Below are 18492 nucleotides of genomic sequence, written 5' to 3'. Positions count from 1 at the left end.
AAGATCTTGTCATATCAAATCATCAGCTTGTAAAATAGCAAGTGAAATTTGTTGTTGATAAATGTAAAGTAGCTTGGGAAAAATTAACTCAAATATCCTTACATATTTATGCATATATATCTGTATGTAACTGTATTCATACCCTCTGTACCTAATTATACATACACAAACATGATGATGCAATCTTAATTGGCTATTACAATTTAGGACAGTTATTGTCTGCAACCCTATAAGAATACCAATTTTATGTTCAGTGGGAGTCAAAAAGACAAAGAGAATATTAGAAACTTAATAGAAAAAGAATAGAGAACAAATGATATAAAGCCATTATGATAAAGATTAAATCCAGGCACTATTCTGGTAACTTTGCCAAAAAAAAGATGTACCAGAACTCTACAAGAGAAAAGAGGATGACCTATGGTGTAAGAACATTTCTGTATGAGGATAAATTAGAAAATTATAAAATCACTAACAGGATAGAGAATGTGAGGGGTAATGATTATCCACCCTTCCCATTAGGGAGCCTCAAATACAATTATCAGGCAGCATCTTTCAAACATGCAAGAGAAGTATGTTTCCACACAGTTCCTGTCTAGATCCTGGAACTCATTGCCACAGAACACAGACTTCGTTAAGTGTATATGTAAAAAAAAAAAAAAAAAAAAAATTTTAAAATATATGCAAGAAGGTAAATCATAGTCTATTAACACAAATATACAGATACAACCTCTGGCATAGGACAGTCAACTGCTTGACCCACTAAAGGATGAGAGAATATAGTGAGGAAGCATCATTATTATTTGACCTGTTCTTTATGTTTTCCCACATTTTCTGTTCTTAAGCTCTGTAAGGTTTTGTTTTCATAGAATCATAGAATGGTTTGGGTTGGAAGGGACCTCAAAGATCATCTAGTTCCAACCCCCCTGCCATGGGCAGGGACACCCTCCACTAGACCAGGTTGCCCAAAGCCCCATCCAACCTGGTCTTAAACACTTCCAGGGATGGGGCATCCACAACCTCTCTGGGCAACCTGTTCCAGTGCCTCACCACCCTCATAGTGAAGAATTTCTTCCTAACATCTAATCGAAATCAACCCTCCTTCAGCTTAAACCCATTACCCCTTGTCCTGTCACTACACTCCCTGATAAACAGTCCCTCTCCAGCTTTCCTGTAGGCCCCCTTCAGGCCTTAGATCTCCCCGGAGCCGCCTTTTCTCCAGGCTGAACAATCTCAACTCTCTCAGCCTGTCCTCATAGCAGAGGACATGCCTTCTCCATATAAGCTTGTGTCTGAAGCCTGCCAACTACTTCACCCATCATGAATGCATCATGCTTTACTGTAGATACTTACTACTGCTGTAATCTTCAAAAGTTCACACCATTATTTTTAACCTGCCAACTTCTACAAAATTCAGTGATACACTTTCAGAGTAACCTGATAGGTGTTTGTATTTATTCCTTTCTAAATTACTCATTAACTTTCACCTGGTAGATTTTACATTTTCTCATTATATTTCACCTTGCAGTTCTGAACTTCTAATACTTTTAGAAATGGAGACATGAAAAAAGCACAACTTAGCCATACATAGTCCTATGATCATCCCATACACATAGCAATGAAATGAAATATTCAACAGCCCTTGATAACCATTGCTTTCCTCTTATTTACATGTGTGCTGAAAAATACATTTAGAGACTGATTCTTAATGAATTATTAAAAGTCTGTTAATTCTACTGATACCATGTCCTATTATTTCTTCATTATAAATAGACCAAAGAAAATTAAGTTAAAATGAAGAGAAAAATACATAATAAAACACATGGTAACATATAGTTGGCTTTCAGTTTTGGTTCATAGTATTTTTTAACTTTGAAGAATGCATTTTTTAATCTCAAAATACAAATATCCACTGTTAACTTTATTATTGTCAGTTGGAAACTCTGCACTAGTCTACAGTCCCAAACACATTCTTTGAAGCTAGATGAAAAAAAGAGGGGGCAGAAAAGGAAGCAAGAGAGAGGACAGAAAAAGTTTTGAAACTTTCAGACTTAAGTTCTAAACTGTTAAATTTCAAATTCAGGCCACTCTGCAATTGAGCAAATAGAGGAGAAAAGAAAAAGACTGAAAATTGTGTTCTTTAAGACACAATGGAGTAGGGGTGTGTAATTATATTCCACTACATTTGAACAAAAGTTGTACGAGTACATGGAAGAAAGGTAGAATTGCTTGGCCATAAATTAGTTTAAACTGCATAGCCCAGTTTCAATAGCAACTTTTGACTTCCTTTTCTTTTAAGGATGGGTGCTCAGAAGCTTGGTCTTTCTTAAGCCTGCTGGACAGACAAGACAGCCAGGCAGGCAGGGAGAGGCTTTGGGGTAAAGGTAAATTCTGAGCTACCTGTGCTCTCAGTGTCACTGTGCTAGGTATGACACACCATTGCCAAAATAAACATACTCCCAGAAAAAGTTCACAGATAGTCAAAGACGGGTTTGGATTATCTTTCAAAAAGTTAAAACTGCTGTAAGTCCATGTTTCTGCAACTTTGCCAGCTAACTAGAGCAGAGCTAAGCACTATTCATTAGAGTTATTGCAAGCTCCACACAGACTAAGAAATCGTATAACCTTAAAAAGGGTTCCTAGCTGAAATTTATACAGCCTTTACTAGAGTGGAGTTTAAACCTCCATGGCTGAGGTTTGTAACTGCTCCCAGAACATTACAGAACAGCAGAGGCATCACTACTATAACCAGTAGATCAAGAAAGACAAACAAAACCCACAAAGCAATAACTCATGCCTACACACGGAAAGACTAATTCATTACTCCATTATCTACAGAGGCCATCTTAGCCATGACTGCAATCCAGTATTAAATCAAACATGGTCAATGATCATTGAAATATTATTATTTCTTTTTGTTCACATAAACATGTTGTGAACGTAATAGTCACCAGAAAACAAACTGCTACCTTTTCACAGGCAAGGATCAAATACATTCAAGATGTTATCATCCAAGTGTAAAAATACAGATACCTTAAATTAACATCTGGGGGTTTTAAATGTCTTTTCATTCTCTCTCTCTCTCTCTCTCTGTCTTCGCCCCCACCCCCAAATCAGTGGGAATACAATTCTGTTATCTACTTTTTCAAAGTTTGACAAAGACTGGACAAACCCTTTTAATAAAAGGATGCTTAATAAAACTGTGCTTTATAACAGACTTGCTAATGATTTTCTGCTAGTCTGGTGAAGTCAGGAAAATTTTAAGTATAACTTTACATTATAAAGTGGAATGTTCATGGAGGAGAACAGGCACTTGAGTTCCTACTGACTACCTAGAGCGTATAGGCTGGTATGCTTTATTGCTGCCTAGACATGATGCACATACTATCTTCTTTGACATCAGAAATTTTACCCCATATTCTGCAACAACAAAATTTCATCTGTATAGTAAATCACTCAGAAAACAGTCAGTACTATGACTACTAACAGCAAACTAATCCACCCTTTTCGCAAATAGACATCATACTGAAGTTCATTTGGTTCCATCTCATGTCTCGTCTGCTTCAGTTCTTCACACCAGAAGCAGCGTTCCCAAATGTGTGAGTATTCCATTGACTTAGTAAAGCAGTTTACAGATTATTCAAGACTGCAAAGGTGTGCCGTGGTCTAGGTACTGTGACTGGAAATTTTGTTAAACAGCAAGTAAGTGTTCTGTGTCTTCACTGAAAGTAATGAAAGCTGTACAACTTGGCCTTTGTTAATGAACGCTTCCCCCCGCTCCCAAATTATCTCAGCTTTCACTGATATACTATGACCCTGCCTTCACAAGGCTAATATTATCTTAAATCACCCACTTAGATAGACCAGATCATCTATAGGTTCTCCTACCTTCACCACAGGGGGATGTTCAACCACAAGCCTTTCACAGAAGACATTACATAGTCATCTTCATATATTTACCTAGATCAGGAAGACAGAGCTTACAAGCTTTTGGTTTGGTTTCTTTGGTGGGTTTTTTTTCTTATGTACAACATATCAAATTTGAATTGGGCCCAAATGAAAAACTTGTTCAAATTATTCTGTTTAAAGAAAAAATTAGTAAAATACTTTCATAAAAGATATGCTAAAATATTTGGGAAGTGGAAACATTCCTCAAAAGCCTACAACACCACTGCATGTTTTCAGAATATAATGTGTTAAAATATCCATAATTTTTACAGTGCAATTTTAGTAATTTGGGAAATCTACACAAACTTGCTACCATGTCATTTTCTATTCAGAAGAATAATCTTATTAATTGGTTAGATATTGTACTGCACATATCTGATATGTTTATGTAGGTGTAACAAAATCCACATCGACATTACACCTGAAGGAAAAGTTTGAGCAGGGAAAAGTCCAAACTCTACAGCTGTAGTTCAGGCTAAACTATGCAATTAATATCTGGCAAATCTCACATCCTTGATGACAGGAGAGCAATATGCCTCTAAAACTGATTAAAATAAAACTAGATATTCTATTTTAAGTTTATTTGCATTGCAAGAGAACAGAAAGTGAAGTTAAGAGTTGCTTTTATCAAGAAACTACTGGCAAAAAAAGGAAACTGCCTTACATTATTGAGAAGGTATGACATTTTTTGTCATAAAATGGAGGAAATAATTAAAAATATAAAAGTAATATTAAAATATCTTTATACAATTGTTTCATTTCAGAGCAAGTGCTTTATACAGAAAATTTTATTTTAACGCACTAGCAAGGAATTATATTCATTCCAAATGTGTCTGCATTTCATGATGTTAATTGAAATTTATGAACTGTAAAGCAATGGACAAAGACATTACCTGTATCGGAACTAATGTCATTGTATTTGCGAGGTATACTGAGGTAATGAACTATTGCATTTCTTACATTCATATGCAGTCAAAAGATTTAGCCACGGACATTTGTGGCTCCAAACTATGTCTGTAGAAAGCATATATAAAAGAGGTCGAATAACACCCTTTAGACGCTTTCATCAGGGATATTGTCTTTGTGGCTGCTTACAATTCATAAGATGCAGAGGTGTCAGGAGAAGCCTAGAAAAGTATATTTGTGAGTTTGAAGGATACGTGATTAAGGGCTTTTCAAAGCATCAATACCATCCTCTCAAATTCAGGTTCTACACTTTTTCACTAAAAGTCATTGAGACCAGATGTCCAAAATTATTTTTTTAATGATGTGAGATATAAAGTCATTAGGTGCTTTTTTAAATGGTTCACTTAGACTACTAGATCTTTTGGATGCTACTTAGATAGGTGTTATGAGACACAAATAGGATACATCAGATGATCTTGCCTGACCTCTCAAAACTGGTGCACTCCCTCAACAGATTTCAGTTTGTGAGATCCAGAGTGGAGAAAGAAAAAATGTTATCTACTCCACTGCCAGATTTCTCCACACTATCTGAGGGAACAGATACTACAATTCTAAGATAATGTGCACCTTACAGTTTCAAGTATGAAGGTTTAATTCACTGCTAGTTTCTGCAACTTGCTGAAAACTGTTCAGTAATGAAAGACTTACAAACTGCAGATCCTCTCATTAGTCAAGTTCCGAGGCCTGACGCTTGCCCCTTCCACACAGCTACTCTTTGACTGCACTGCATAAACTGATTGGTGATCTTCTTCCCGCTCACTGACATCAGAACCTGGGTTCGATTATTGATCATTTGACTTTTGCCATGGGTGATACAGATTCTTGGGTGATCTAACTGATAATCAATATGGAATTTTAGTACATACACCACTTACCTTGTCAAAAAGAAATTTCATTAAAGGGCAACTTGTTTTTACTGACTGCTTGTCATTCAATAAAGGAATACAAAGCCCCTTGAATATAGGGACGTAAGATGCATTGTTGGTGAACCAACTTACCAAGTTTTGCTCAGGTTATATCCTGTCCCATCATTTGAATCAGAGCGCAGAGCTTAATAGCAGGATACAGCTGAAGTCACTGCTCCAAAAGCTGGCAGCAGTCTGGAGAAGAATCAGTTTATAAATGATTGTTTATGACAACCAAATTATACAGAAGTTTAGAGTTAAGTATTTGCTGGGCTGATCATTTATAAGATAAGGGGGGATCATTTAATGGAATTTGAAGCATGACATGTCTGAGGAGATTACAGTTTACAATCCACACTTTCATTACTAGAATAGCATTTTAACATACTATTCCACAGAAGTAAGGGCATAGAAAATACTGCAAAATTATAAATTGTATATGTACAAGATCACCTGCTTTTACTGAGTACTGGCATTATGTAACCTAAAAGAAATGTACGTTATTGCCTTCCAAAACAAACCAGGGATTAAAACCTGTGAAGCAATATACATACAGAGATATTTAATAATTAAAAAGGAGGACAGTGCACATGAATCCAAGTTTTACAAAAGCAGTTAAGAATAAGAAAAAACAGGCAAGGGCAATGGAAATAGACAGTGCCTGTTTTCAAGCAAATGCCATGCAAAGTATTTCCCTTGCAAGAGAAAAGTTAACCCAATTGTGAAACTATCTCAGTAGCATTTCCATCCTTAGGCAACATTTTACAGCTATTGCTCATGCCGCGCTTCTGGCAGGCAAATGTCATTTTTAAATAACATGGGAGGAATGTGGAGTTGGAGTCAGAGTTCACCCAGGAAGACGAGCACAGGGCTCAGGGTTTAGCATACAGGTCAGTTGGAACCAGCAGTCATACGTTTTCTTGGTAATCTCTATCGATTAGAGAGATCACTGTGGTTCACAACAACGACAGAACGTCTGTCTATCTGGTATGACAGGTATATAACAGCTCTCAAAACCAGGCACTCTCAAACAGTATACTAATTTAGTCTAGTAGAGCATACCAGATAGTCAGACAGAAAGAATAGGTTTTATATTGTGATCTTTCTGCTGACAATTGCCATCTTGCAGAAAATGTAGCATCAGGTCATCCTGTGCCACTAAGCTGTAGGCAAAAAAAGTGAATGGCAGAATAATGGTTCATCATTTGCAAAAACCAATAATGAGAGAACTCAGTTTTCTAGGTTAAAGTCCAATTACTAACCCAGTTCTGAAATATTTTGAAAAGTAGAAGACATCTATTAAGCTAAGCCTTTAAAACTAGCGTGCAAAGCTTTTCACTGAAGAAAGTTTCTGTTAAAAAGGGATCTTTGAATCCTTTCTTGCAAGGCTTCAGAATAATATTTAGCTATTTACAAAGTAATTTTTTTTTTTGCTTAGTCAATTATTCTAGTTTTATTCCTGAAGCAGCCATAATGAATGAAAAGATAAGAAGCACCCTAAAAGTGACTGTTTTGCAGTTTATCAGAAGAAATCTTCACCAGCTTCTTCAGCTGAACAAAGTCACTAGAACAGGCGTACTTTTCCTTTTTTTCTTTTCTTCTTTTTTTTTAGCTAAAAGCAGGAGGATTGCATCACCTTGGAGTCTGAAAGACAAGCTCCTCGTTTAATGGCTGTTACTTGATTGTGGTAAAACTTAAAGGATTAGACACCAAAATTTTAACTTCAGTTGCTTTTCATCATTCTCCACTGAATTCATTAACTCCTGCATTACTCCCCTCTCTCGACCAAGATCATTCATCTATTTGTGTTATAGAAATCGAAATGAAATATTAGGTATCCTTTAAAGTCAATAAGAAATACTTTATATTGTACACTAAGAATTAATTACTATTTTTAAACCTGAGAGAGAGATTTACAATTTTTGAACAGTTGAATAGATTTAGATTTATTTTTCTCAAGTATCTATTTGTGGCAGGATGTTGATTGCCTGGTGCTGGAGAGATTCTGCTCCAGTAGGATGACTGAGCACAGACCAATTTCAGTTACCACCCAAATTCTCCCTGATCGATTCATGGCTGACCTCAAAGGAAGCCAAACCTTCTTTGCGTTTGTAAGACAGACGCCAACTTGTATGTGCACATGGACAAAAATGTGACAATTTCAACTGGTCTTTGTCTTCAAAAAAGAAAGCCTACCTAGCACCCAAAACCAGACCACTGTGCAAGGTCCTGTCAAAGTAATGCTCGTCCATTCAGGTGAAATTATCTGAAAATAGTATTACACTTCTAATAGTTCTGGCATCTGAAAAAAGGGCTCTATCTTTTCTTAGAAAGCAGAAGAAACATTCTTCAAGAACTCTGTCAAACCAACATCTGCCTAATTGTCCATGAAGAAATATGGCTGTTAAAGTTTAAGAAGCAGAACACATCTAACTCTTACATTATTAATACTAAAAATTAGGTGAGAATAAAAATTTATATAGTTGTTTTCTTTCTGTCTTTTCTATGTCACACCAAAGATGACATATTTCCATTGAGGGTCTCCAAGGCAGAATTTACTCAATTTTTAGAAGAGCACTTTTATTTATTGTTTTTTTTATCAGATGCACTGAGGTAGCATAAAAATGGAAGCTTCCAGATTCGCTAGTTGTTTCTCAGGAGTGATGCTTCAAGTGACTGTGGCAGTTGCCATGGGTAAACTCCTGGCCTCATTAAAGTTTTCACAAAGCTTTCCACAATGGTTTGCTGGTCTGAGCGTATTCTATGAGTACTGCTAAAATAAAATGCTTCAAAGTACAAACTCATGGCTCTTTTCCACAATCACTCCTAAATATTAATAGCACACTCTCTTCCTTCCTACCCCACACTTTAACTTAAAATACATTTTCAAAAATAACAAAGTAAACAAACGTGTGCCATAAGAAATACCCAACTGGAAAGATTTTGCTCAGGTTTTTGTTTATCACATATTTCTTTCTTTATCTCGGCATCGCCATTCCTACTTCAATGTGACTAAGTGGGTATTAAAATGAGTGACACTACCCATGACCCAAACCATTGAAAGCAGTAATGATGGGCAGCTGAGCCCCATGTTGAAAAGCCGTTGTCAACCCCCCCTACTTCTCCTCCCTCACTTTTTCCCAACCTTTTGGCCAGATCTAATTTAAATGTGAATACCTTAAGTAATTGCCAATATTTGTAAAGTCAGTATATGCAACTGCATTAAAGACAACAGATTTTTGTGTACTGTTTTGCAAGGATTTTTTGGGGTTTTTTTAATGCCCTGTAGTTGCTGGGAAGGTGCTTGGTAAAACTTGCCTCAGTTGGTGTACAATTGTTTTATACACTTTCCCCTTACTTCATTCTTTAGTGAACATCTCTGGAATAAGTAATTACTGTGGGAACACTTCTTTACAGCAATTCTCAAACAGCAAAATTGGCAGAGGTTGGTTTTATAAAGTTCACAAACTGAATGGTGCCTTATTGCCATAAACAAAGGGATTTTAACTACTAGCATTAAAATACACTAAGAATAACAGATAAGTGAATCTGTGAATAAAGATAAGTCCTTAATTGACAAGAAAATGAAGGATTAAGCTAATGCAGCATTATAGCAATATGCCAGGGATTCAAACTTCGGCCTACATCACCATTTTGGACTAAGTGATTATAAAAGCTTTTTAAATGACAGAAAGCAGGACTCCCCTGAGAAATTTTCTGCCTAAAATTTGTCAGAATGAGTGCAACTGGTACTAAGCCTCAATATAGGCTCTCTAAATGAATACATAATGTATTTAGTTACTTAAGATAATTGAACTCTTGCCAATTTAATTAAAAATAAGCCACCTATTGAACTAAAAAGATATTTCAAAATCTCACAACTACTGGTACCACTGGATGAATTCTATGAATTTGTTTTACTATCTTCTGCATACCCACTTTACCTGAGAAATCAAAGATCTTTTGCCTGAAAAGACAGCTCATGCAAAAGTTCAGGAACCAAATCCAGAAGTATTCATGGGCTTAACTGAGTAAGAACTGCTAGCCTTGAACAGCAATTGGTGTATACAAGTATGTATGTTGCTCTAAATTGCATCTAGGGAGTATCTTAAAAATTTCATTGCTTTTCCATTTGTGCTTGACATCATACCCTACCTTTGTAAAATAAATAAATAAAATTAAAACCTAAAACAAAGGAAACTTAATGGAACCCGAAGAGTTAAAGTTTGAAGAGGTATTGCAAGCTGATCCTCCTTTCGAGTGAACTACTGGGTCAATACCTAAAAGACAAAAAAATAAACTTTTTGTGGATTACCCTGAAATCAAGGATGTGAGAGAACAAGTTTAGGTTACTACCAGTGGAAAAGGACTTATTCAGAGATCCTTGTATAACTTTTATGACTATAGCAAAGGAGGAGATGAGGCAGCCTGCATCTACTAACAAGTGCATAATGGCATAACTTGTACAGTCAAAAATATGACAGTCATTTCTTATTCAGACTGCTGGGTACAGACACACTTCTCTTCATAGTGCTATGAAACCAATTCTAAACACTACAAGAGTGTCACATTGTGGAGTGGCTCTGAGATCTAGTTTGTCTGAAACAGAAACTGCTCATAATATATTTTCTCCTGAAAGAGACAACTAGAGCACCTGAGCACACGAAAACTTAAGTGCTTTGCTGGATTGAAATCAAATGCTCATATCCTTAATGTTCGAAGCAATCTGTAAAGACATTCACTACACAGGAAGGCCCGGATGTCTGTGTAAAAGCCCTGGCTTAACCATAGTTCTTCCTGAGTCAGTATGAGTTTATTGAAGAGAAAAGCATTACTCTGTGGATAAAGAAAGTACTCAACTCCAACACTGGTTGTTCTGCATTTTGATATATCTGCAATACCATTCCCTCCCCAACAGAAGACAAAGCATTTTAAAATAAAAATACAGGTGAAAAAGTCTATCTTATTTAATGGCATCTATTATCAAGATATGAATGGTAGATTTGACTCTGACAATGGATTACTTTCATTTAAACCACAACCACAAGAAACCCCCCAAATCTATGCAATTATTTTGAACTCTTTCATTACAAAAGAGACTAGTCATTCTTGAAAATTTTTATTCTAACCTTGAACTGTGGTAGAATATTATCAGAAATCTTTTTGAATCTGCTAAAAATTATTTTTCATAGCAAGATTCTGAGATTTACAATGAAACAAAAAAGCAAGATTTAGCCCTGCTTTGAGCAGATGGTTGGACTAGCTGATCTCAGGAGGTCCCTTTCAAACTGTATTACTTTGTATATCTATGATAAAATTATCATCAGCTGCAATGGACTTTTGATCTGTCCCTTTTATATTTTACTCTAAAGTTACAGAACAGGTTTTTTCAGCTTCTGTTTTTAGATTCATTCTCAGACTTATTGGATGAAACAAGCACAAATCTGTAATCAAGAGCAATGCCCTTTATAATCCTATGAGTTCAATTCATGTAATTGTACCCATAATACAACTTAGGTTTTTAGGCAATATGCTAATTCATCTGAAGTAAACATGTACGCATCTTTTTATTTATTTGCAATGAAAATCCAACAAAATTTTAGGCAATTTTACTGTTCCTCACTCTCCTTCTGGAGTGGGACGAATTCTTCAGAACTATCCAGAGACTTTAAGACATACAGACAAGTCCTTAAGTGTCAACCAGACAAACTCTTTTAGGAGTGATATAGCCAAGGCAGAATGCTCCGCACATTAGCTATTCTCTGGTCCCTAAAGGGGGGGGGGGGGGGGGGGGGGGAGGGGGAAAAAAAAAGAAAAGGGGTGGGGGTGGGTGGGGTGGAGTGGGGTTAAACCTGACATCCCGTTGCTAAATCTGAATTGCAAAGCACACAGTCTGGAGAAGACTCTGGAAAAGAGTTACCCACATGAGATACTTTAAATGTAGCCAGAGAAGAATGAGCTGAAAGAAGATTTCTAAGGAAACAAAAGTGACAAAGAAGGCAAGCTACAGTTCAAATAAAGTAAGTGAGTGTAAGTAGAAATGTATCTGGAAAACAAAATCACAGTAATTTGTGGGATCCATTTCTTCCCCTGGAGATTGACAAAGTCCAAAAGCGTGCAAGGTTGCTGTGAATGGAGGTTAAGGTTTAAGAAGGCTCAGAGCCATCTCTAATTTCTTACATAGTTTAGCTTTAAAATTATCTTAGAGCCAGTGTTGGTACATATAACACACAGAGCTCAAGATATTGTTTTTACTCTGAATTTCAAAATGCAGTGCAGAAATTGGACTGCTTTAAAGTTATATTAGATCTAGTTTGTTTTAGAGAAAAGTATTTATAGAATTTAAAATAACAAAAGAAAACATTCACTAAGAATCAAAAATTCACTAAGGTAAAACAAAGAGCAGAATGCTCCCTTGCTGGTAAAACATGAAGTGACAGATTATGAAGAAAGTTATAGCAAAAGATTATCTTTGACATGAAACAAGACTCTCATACAAAAGTATGTGGGCTGTGACTGTAAGCAGGAAAGAAAAGATGGCAGAAATCACAGGTGGCTTCCTTCAAAATCTGCAAGGGGTTTGTTTCATTTTTTACTGGATCTTTAAGAAACTAATCTAAATAGTTCCCTTCATTGTCCCCCTTCCCAACATGGTCATTACTTGTTCACTAAGACATTTCTTGTAGAAAACATCATAGAAGTATACCCCAAGACAGCATCTGTAGATTACTCCTGGGAAGTATGCCCATCGTAAAGAATTCCGGAGAGTAAGACAGAGCGATGTGAAAAAATATAGTTGAAAGCTGGCCAGATCAGATGCGGTTAACTACTGACAAAAAGTAACATCAGAAAAAAACAGAAGTATAATAAAAGGTCATGAGTAAATCTAATGTGGGCATGTCAGCTGAACCCACAGACCCTGCAGCTACATACAAGTCATCATAGTATGTGCTTGGACTGTGCATACAGGAACAATTAACCAATGTTGCATGAATGTAGGGTGCAACATGGGTATGAAGTTCTGGGCTCCACTGCTGATTGTGTCCTCCCAAATGGGGAACCCGAATTTGAGCGCTTAGTATCTATTTCAGGGCAAAGTTGAAATCAAAAGTTAGCTAAAAGCACCTTGAGTACAGCCACATGAGTTAGAAGAAAACTTCTGTAATGAGAAGGAAGCTAAACAAAAAAAGAATGCAATGGGTCACATTCTAACATAGGGAAAATCAGTGCAGACCCATTTATATCAAATTTGCCAACTTATTTCCTGTGGCAGCTTGGTCTGGACAACAAAAAACCAAATTCCTTTCAATTCTGTTAGCTAACATAAACATTAGATTTCCTGGGCATAATTCTGCTCTTGAATACACCCGTTTAAATTGCATGGACTTCATCAGAGATCCTAATTTTATATTTACATAGGCAGTTGTGAGAATAAAACTCACCATGGTTAAACCTTGACAGGCTGGCATCCCTATTTAGAAAAACAGAGGCAAATTTTCTTTATGCATTAAGTTTAGCATTGTTTATATATACGTTATAGTTCCAAAGCAAAAGACTTTGTTTCCTGAGTGCATGGTCATACGTTTGCAATGTTTATTGCCATTTATGAAGTTTATGGAACTCTAAACATTGCTTTAATGGTATCAAGGTCTTGTGTAACATATTTTACAGTAGACTTTTTAACAGGCTACTGCACATAATCAACATTTGGATATAGATTCTTGACACATTATGGAAACATATTTATGAAAATCTGGGAACTTGATTAAAGTTTCACAGACCACTTTCAAAACTTTACTGCTTAAACTTAAAAAGCGGAAATGACATCATTTTGAGTCAAAGTACTGATTAAAAACTTTTTTGGAGCTGTGGGTGGTCACCATTTCTGAAAGTCAAACATTTCTTTAAGCTGTCTGTGACTATCTTTAAACCTTGATGTTTGAAATGTTTTGTGGATTTGAGGGTTTTGTTTGCTTTTTTCTTTCTCTTTTTATTATTACTTCTAACGTATGCTGATATTTCTTATCCTTTCCTCCCAGGGAGGAGATGATCATAGAAGAGGGGTGGATGTTTTTCTTTTCCCCACTACATAGGGAAGATATTTGGCTGTAAAATTCACATACTTTTTTTTTGAAAACAGACTGACTTGGGCCTTCTGGTATTTCAGAAAAAAACATTGAATTCAGTTACAATCCCGTATACAGTGCTACAGCAATACTATTGGGTTAGCCAAATTAAGCTGTTATTCAGTACTGGTTTTAGTACTGGAAACGGCTTTACCTCCACAACATGGAGCAAGGCCTAATTTGTTCTGTTCCCTCTCCTCACTCATTTGATCTTGTCTAGAAAACAGCAGAAATTATTTTCTACCAGCAGATGGACTTTCCCATGGCTCCGGCAAGATAGCTGGTGGTCTCAGATCTACAACATGAAAACGATCATCGTCTGTGAAGTCACCTTGCTTGCTGGCACTCTGTTTAAAAATCAAGAACTGAAAAGACTTCACTAACATCTCACTCCTAGCATGAGTCTCATGAGATTAGTAATGATGCTGTTTGGAATTGCAAAATGAAGCAGAAATTCCTTTGAAAACCAAATTATGAAAGCAAAGTAGCGTAAATGGAAAAAACCCTACATCAATTTAAGCAAACTTCTGATGACTCCCTGGAAGGCTTCTATGCAAGCCATGCTTCAGTAACCTGTCCTAGGGTTTAAGACTCTATGCTGTGGAGCAAGAAGCCTGAAAGACAATTCAACTCTAGCCTTTACTCTGATAGCCTAGCCTGTTATCTCCATAAGAGAGATTTTGAAAGATCAAAGGAAACTTTGTATTATATCTTAATAGGAAAACCCTAAGGTCCAGAGAACAGAACAGCAAGGCTCACAACAGTATAGTTAATTCCATTTCCTAAAAATAGGATGCACGTCCATACTGCCATATCGTATTACTTGGCCCATGCTATTGCTTAAGATGTGTTCAGCCACAAGCCAAAACTGTGTCAGGAAGCATGCTAACAATTAAACAGCATGGACAATTGCATACTAGAACTAAAAATAATGATCCGATCCTATTTCTTTTATTAATATGGGTATAAGCTAGAAATGCTGAAAATTACCTCCTGTGGCAGCAGATCTCAGGAATTTCTTTTGGACTTTCAGAAGTTTAATCACCACATCATTGGAGTGCCGCAGTTCACAGATATCTGAAACCAGTCCACAGTCCAATAGGACTGAGGGGCACCAGATCTTTAGAACTCCTGAGTAAGCTGATACGCTGTATCCTATACTTCCAGGATCATTTTAGTTTGGAGATATCTGAAAGGAAATATTTTGTTTACTTAAAAGTGATTTTTCTCTCTCTGCACAGAAACACAATTTGACTTTTTATTCCAAAACTGAGCAGAATTCTTTCCTTGAACTTCCTGCTTCTGGCTACCTTAACTTGAAGCAATTTGTCTGACACACTGCAAGTCACTTATGGGCACAGAAACCACAGGAAAAATACTAGTTTTGATCAACTTTGTGTGGAATACCAAATCAATGATACACAGGAAGGGAAACTAAAAGGAAGACAGCCTGGTCTAGTGGCAGGGCGGTAGGAACTAGATGATATTTAAGGTTCCTTAACCCAACCCATGCTATGATTTTATGATTCTCAGACACATCCCTTAGCAAAGTTGCAACTGGCAGTTGTTGCTATTTTTACTGATCTCTGAAGTATTGGAATTCAGTATGGATTCTTAAGATCAGGCAGAAATTTTACTTGTAAAGTTAAGAATACAAACAACTTGTTACTCGTAGCATCATGCCAGAGTAGGCACAAACAAGAGCAGCTATTTCCAGAAGTGTTTAGATTGTATTTCTAGTGTTTAGAACTAGAAATTACAAGTGGCAGTATGCTTAATAAGCAACATAGAGTTAAGTAACTTATCACAGTGAACAGGGGAAGACTGAAGCAATCACAGAGAAATGTGCTTAAAAGAGAATGCTGAGCAAAGTTTTTCAGTCTCTTTAGCAACTTTCTAGACTATGTGAAAATGCAATTTCATCTCTCCACACTTCAGGATTGTTGCAATTGGAAAATAAATCATTGATGGAAGGCCTTCTCCAATCCATTAATTTGGAAAGGGTACATGCATAGCTGCTGAGTGAAGAAGAAAACAGTATTAAATAAAACCAGTGTGACAGACAGATCCAAATGAGGTGTGCTGGAACAAATGCTGCTGAAGATCCAGATCTGCAAAAAAAGTGCGAGAAAGCAAAGGAGGAAAAGGCATGGAGGGGGAGGACAGTAGTGCTATCATGGTTCGTGGCCAGTATTGAAACTATAAGCTTCCTCAGTTCTGAGTCTACTGGGAAAGCTGTTCTTTTGTCAAAAGAACACAGACATAATGAAATTATAAAAAAGTGAAATTACAAAAAATACTAAAGCCTGACATTTACAGAAGTTTACTCAAACATTACAACAAACATTATCACAGAAATTTAACTGCCCAGAACAGATCAAGATAGTCTTCATTTTTCTAGTTGACACTCTGTAGTAGCAGTCATGCCTTGAAACCTGTGCAACTTCATAACAAGCTGGAAAATAATCTGTAGAGCAGATTTATTGTGTTGGGAGCTTTCTGACTTTATTGGGCATTACATTCTTCTCCGTTTGAGTTCTTGTCTAGATAGGAGTAGTATATAAAAAGGGTAATTGTTTTAGGACAAGAGTTATCCAGGACACAGATTGATGGTCACTGTGGAAGAGATTTAGTAGTTCTGTTTTCTACTATCAGTATCTGAAATATTGTTTGAGTGTTGGGCAAATGTTGTAGTCTTCCTCTTGAGCAAATAATGGTTACTCAGGAAAGTGACTGGCTGAGATGTATGTATTGGAAGGCTCGACTGCCACAAAAACTCACTGCAATTTATATGTCTCAAAATCAGATGTAGAAGCCAGAGGACATTCATTGGCAGCCAGTCCTATTCGAGACTAGTTCCTTTAATTTGATCTATGTTATTCATTATTTCAAAGCACAATTTGGTTGGTGTATTTTATACAGATCATTTGACTATTACCTGCAATGCCAAAAGAGCTAAGGTTGGTAAAAATCTTTTAACAGTAAGAACAAGGTGAGGCTATAATACTGTGTGCCTTCCCAAGCCTCTGATCTGAAAGGAGGAGAGGTTGTTCTGCATTCATCAGATGTGGCCTCCGCTCCACGGTCTGCTCAATCCGAACTGCACTGTCAGGAGGGGAGGTCCCACCAATGCTGCATGTCTTGTCACACAAGTTTGTGAGCAGCCTTACTGTGGCTAGACACCAGTGTTAAAAAGGGCTGCTAGTGCAATGGTAAAGAAACAAACCCAAACACTGTAAAGGAACTTCTCACAGTTTAAACTTTTGGAACTGTAACTATAGTAGCTTGTAGGATTTTACAATTTAAATTTGGGCATCTTTAGATGCTCTTTGGTACATTGAGCTGGCAACAGAAGAAATTAAAATTCACTCAAACATTTGAGTTCCTCTATAGTCCAGCTCTACTGATGAACGTTTTCATACAGGTTTCCTTAATGACAGCTTGACTTTTCTGACTACATGATTTCCGTCTATCTGCATCTGACTGCACACACCTTTTAGAATGAAACACATTTGTCTTCCATGTTGCCTTTGTGAACTTCCCATCACACCGACAGAAAATTTCCATCCATAGGATAAATGAGACAGGGTTAGCAGCTAGGGAACATTAAATCTCAGTGAATACTGTTGTTTGCACAAAAGCTTCTTTGAATAATTTATTGAATATCCTTTGGGATATGAGGGGTAGCAGTGTGCATTCCCAATTTTTGTTGCACAAGAGTGGTAGCTAGTAATACATTAGATTATGAGGTATTTTTTAATCATCTGATAAGACCAGGCAGAAGGTCATCTAACTAAAAATGACTATAATTTATAAAGTGAGGGTTAGTGATGATTTGCTTTTTCTTAAAAAGAGAGCAGATGGAATATGACTGCAGGTACAAAAGAGAAACTCCACACTCCAGAAGACAATGATAAAGAGAATTGAGGACTTCTAGATGCCATAAGCAATTCTGGCTTTTTCACTGAGAAGTGTCAAGAAACAAGGTGAGGAAATAAATATATTTATTTCTTTAGTCTACTTCTTACATTGTTTGAAATAAAAAGTCATTGTTTTTGGAACAAACTCTGCATGGCTGTTAGATTATGGTTCAGTGATATGTGGTAGTTCAGACTAAGACTGTCCTGTAAGCCAAGAAAAGGGGTACTCAAGTTATGAAATACAGGTACCTTGATTTATTCATCTAGAGCAACAAGGCCTCTAGAGTTTGTAAAAAGGTAAAAGGCTCATAGCTCCTGACCTAAAAATTTTTCAGAGGAGGAAGAGGCCTAGTCATTGTAATCTAAGGAAGACTTTAGAATGTAAGGATTCGGTTTGTTGAAAAGGCTTGGGTATTCAAAAGGGAGCTGTTACAGAACCATGTGATAAATGCACACATTCCTACACACAAACTCTTCAATAACACTAAGAAAAAGTCAAAGTAGCGTAACTTAATTTCTCTTACTAACACCCTGTTAGGTAGAAAGATGACTATATGCCAGTACCTTCACTAGACCCAACTTGACTATTAAAAATTTTATGATTTTGCATATTATTTTTTCTTAGTGGAC

General features: G+C 36.6%; 1 long non-coding RNA gene across 1 annotated transcript in view; it reads right to left on the bottom strand.

The window, feature by feature from the left end:
- Positions 1-5933: 5933 nt before the first annotated feature.
- LOC142604295 (uncharacterized) overlaps positions 5934-18492 on the bottom strand; it is a 54164-nt gene continuing 41605 nt past the window's right edge. The window contains exons 3-4 of the long non-coding RNA XR_012838171.1: positions 14933-15131; positions 5934-6011 (exon numbers count right to left, since the gene is read on the bottom strand). This is a non-coding gene — a long non-coding RNA (uncharacterized LOC142604295). The remainder of the gene's footprint in view (positions 6012-14932; positions 15132-18492) is intronic.

Source organism: Balearica regulorum, chromosome 1 (assembly GCF_011004875.1).
Source record: "Balearica regulorum gibbericeps isolate bBalReg1 chromosome 1, bBalReg1.pri, whole genome shotgun sequence".
In the NCBI taxonomy this organism is placed as follows: Eukaryota; Metazoa; Chordata; class Aves; order Gruiformes; family Gruidae; genus Balearica; species Balearica regulorum.
Note: the sequence above shows the minus strand (reverse complement) of the source record. Positions and strands in the feature narration are given on the sequence as shown.